This window comes from Zingiber officinale, chromosome 5A (assembly GCF_018446385.1).
Source record: "Zingiber officinale cultivar Zhangliang chromosome 5A, Zo_v1.1, whole genome shotgun sequence".
Lineage (NCBI taxonomy): Eukaryota > Viridiplantae > Streptophyta > Magnoliopsida > Zingiberales > Zingiberaceae > Zingiber > Zingiber officinale.
Window position 1 is genome coordinate 71,738,379 of NC_055994.1, and position 3,643 is coordinate 71,742,021.

The following is a 3,643-nucleotide window of genomic DNA, read 5'->3' on the forward strand; positions in this document are numbered from 1 at the left end:
CTAATATATGACATAACTATCAGAACAACTATGCATGTACAACCAGAAATGTGAGATAATAATATGTAAACATACCTCCTATAGCTTGGAGATTCCTGTCGTTGCCTGGTCCCAAAACTCGAAAAGTCACATAGAGAAACCAAATCACGGAATACCAAAACACAGTAAATAGGCCTCGTAAAATCTAGCTCTGATACCAATAAATTGTCATGCCCCAAGAGGAGTCCCTACCGAAAAATTTCGGTAACATCTCCCCTGTACTGGTGACAATCTGAGGCATACATACATACAAAATACATTAGCCACATACGGTTGGAATATACACAACCATGCAGTTAATAATGCAGCCCACACAGTTGAAACATAGCATAACCATACAGTTAATAATGTAGCCCACTCGGCTGAAACATAGCACAGCGGAAATCATAAAATAACAAACATGAAATGAAACAAAACAACTAACTGCGAGCCGGCTCGGCTTGACACAACATCCACAAAATATATACAAGATACCACAAAACAAAACTCCATATAAAAGAATACACAAATACAAGAACAAGTACAAGACCAAAAATGCGAAAGGAAACACCAACGAAAGGAGAAGCTCGATGTGACTTGGGACTGACGGACATGATCTCAAGGTGACTCCATAAATCCTTTACTTGCTACCTGACGAAAAAAACCAGTTTACGGGGTGGTGAGTACTAAGACTCAGCGGGTAATAGACAGATAGTGTATGAACATAATAAAGAATTAGAGATACAAAAGTATACAATCTTGTAGGAAAAATAGTAAATACAACAGTGATATTATAATTAGTCTCCATACCTGAAACCATATCCTAGGCTAGTAATGGAAGGTCAGGTGTAGCAAAGTCCTGCTACAGTACTGTTAATAACTACATTGGTAACATGTGAGGTATATACATAATACCAATAAGCAAACCAGTGTCTAAACTCATACCTCAGGTATATATCTCAACCTATATGAGCATATCAGCATAAGTAAGCAACAACAACATAAGTAAACAATAGCAGCATAAGTAAGCAATAACAGTGTAAGTAAGCAACAACAACATAAGTAGCAACAACAGCAACAGGTATAATAATAACAGTGTATGCACGGATGGTCACTCCCACCCACCCCTCTGTATCATGACCCCTATAAAGTCGAGAGGCCGGGAAAATGACAGACTGTACACTACTCCAGCTACCACTACTCTCGAGTGACCGAGGGGACAGTTGCATAGTAGCTAACTAGCTACATCTACGGTGGGGGCCCCTGCTGCTCGCAACTCCAGCTATCACTACCCATGAGTGAGCGAGTGGGAGCATGTCAGGACAAGCGGCATGCTCCAGCTACCACTACCCATGAGTGGCTGAGCGTGCGGCCCTGGCCAATGACCCTCTCAACCATAAGGGAGACATGGTTGCCGGCATGCATACAATGACATGATGCGAAAAATGCAGCAGTCATCATATATATACAAACAGAAACATGTATGCTACATGAAGCTAGCATGCTCAATAAGAAACATGAATAAATATCAGTCAAAGCAAGTAAACATAGTATTTAGTATCTATATATCCAGTAACTAGTATCTAGTATCTGGTGTCTAGTATCTGCTAAATATCATAGATAGCAACGAGAGATTGTATAGATACAGAAACGAGTAGCTCAAAGATTGAGTGGAAGTATCAAACGTAGGAAAAATAAGAGTGGAGTCAAGATGAACACAGTAACTATCTGAACATTTAGCTCATGCACCAAGATCAATGTGCTAAAGAGATAAAGTAAGAAATACCCACCTTTATATGTAGATCGAGCTAAACAATCCCCACGTCGAAGCGCTCGTCCCGAAATAACGTCCTGCACATAGCATATACAACATAGCTAAGTTTTATCACAAACTAAATAGCTAAACCTAATCCTAATCTGATTAGGAAATTATACTTAAATTCCATCTAATAATCCAATACTTCCTTCACAGCTAATCTTATTATGAATTAATCCAATTCAATTAGTTAACCTTTCTTATTAACATGCTTTAAATCCAACAAAACCTGAACTAACAATCCAACTTATCCAATCAGGTTTAATTCTATCAACCAATCCATCACAAATACAAACCAATCTCCATAAACAACTTACCTCATTATCTCTTATCAAATAGTTGATTAAGCATCAAGAACCATTTAACCAAATTAGTTGCTTAATTCTTACTAATCAATCACAATCAAATCCCATCATAATTCTAATCCATCCCTACACACCACAATATCAGTCCAATGAATTTGATTAACGATCATGTAGTCATCTACAACAAACCACAAATTAAATCCATAGCCAAATCAGATTAACAGCCCTAACATGTCACCAATCAATCTAGTTTTAAATTTAGACATAACTCAATCTAAAACTCACCTAAACCTCATATGCTCCCTATTAATTCATTGCTGAAGGAGCTGCTACTGGAAATTCATTATCAAAGCTACTGTGAAGCTGCTACCGGAAGAAGGGTGGTTGATCCAAAAGCTACAAGCATTTCAAACCAATTTCACATAATCTGATTCATGTACCCAAATCATACCAACAAGCATATGCACTGACCAGAGGATAATCGGAGAAGAAAAGCGTCGAGGCAATCGAACAGAGGCTGTATCAGGTGGCGCTCAGCCCAGCATCGGTGGATCAGGAGCTGGAACACAACCAAGGGGTGGCAACCTCAGGCAAGATCGAGAGGAGTCCGACGGCTCACCCTCACGACAGCGATGACTACGGCATCACCGATCTGGCCTCATGCAGAGGAGGCAATAGCATCGGGTGTGGTTGTCAGCGATGATGCAGAAAGGTGGAGGAAGATGTGGTGGGAGATCAGGGAAAAAGGAGAAGAGCTCAGGCTAGGGCTCAACCTTTCCCCTTCATAGTGGAAGCTCTACTCGTACGACAACGACCCGGAGAGAAGGGCAACCACCAGTAAACGTCAGGCGATCAGTGGAGGAGATAAGGTGATGCTCTGCCATCGGCGATCAGTTCCCTTGTGGCGCCGGCGTCAGAGAAGAAAAGGACTTCGAGAGGGGGAGGAGGAGGGTCGGTGGCGGTAGATGAAGAGAGGAATCGGCGCAAATGATAAGAAATAGGGAAAAAGAAATAAACTTAGGGCTTTTCCAATTAAAGCCTAGGTTATTTCCTCAATCAACTCCCAATTAATTGGAATATTACAAACATGTTTTCACTTAGCTTACAAATTCATCCCCTTAAATTCGTCATACAAGCTCCAAAAAATTTTCAGAAAATTTCTAAAAATTTCTAAAAAATCCAATAAGATTATTTGTTAAATAACCTTATTATTTACTTAGTATTTGGGCACCATATTTTATAGATATTATGGCATAAATTTAGGAGAAGTTATTAAACTTAGGAGGAGAGTTAAGTTAAAATGCTTATTTACTTATCTTTGAATATTTTAAACTTAACTATGAGTCTTGGTTGCCAAACATCAAAAAGGAAAAGATTGTTGATGCAGAGTGCACCATAATCAAACTTGAATTTTGATATTGTCAAAGGTTCAAGTTAAATCTTGTTGTGATCTGACAAATTGACTAAGTGTGTAGGCTATTTACTCAATCGATAAAAGCCCTAG

At 39.3% G+C, this 3,643-nt stretch overlaps 1 long non-coding RNA gene across 1 annotated transcript; it reads right to left on the reverse strand.

Annotated features, from left to right (window-relative positions):
* Positions 1-364: 364 nt before the first annotated feature.
* On the reverse strand, positions 365-3,131 carry LOC121980569. Its single transcript, XR_006111595.1, has 4 exons — positions 2,611-3,131; positions 2,425-2,535; positions 1,809-1,869; positions 365-669 (listed from the first exon to the last, which is right to left on the reverse strand). It is a non-coding gene; the product is annotated as an uncharacterized LOC121980569 (long non-coding RNA).
* Positions 3,132-3,643: the final 512 nt, after the last annotated feature.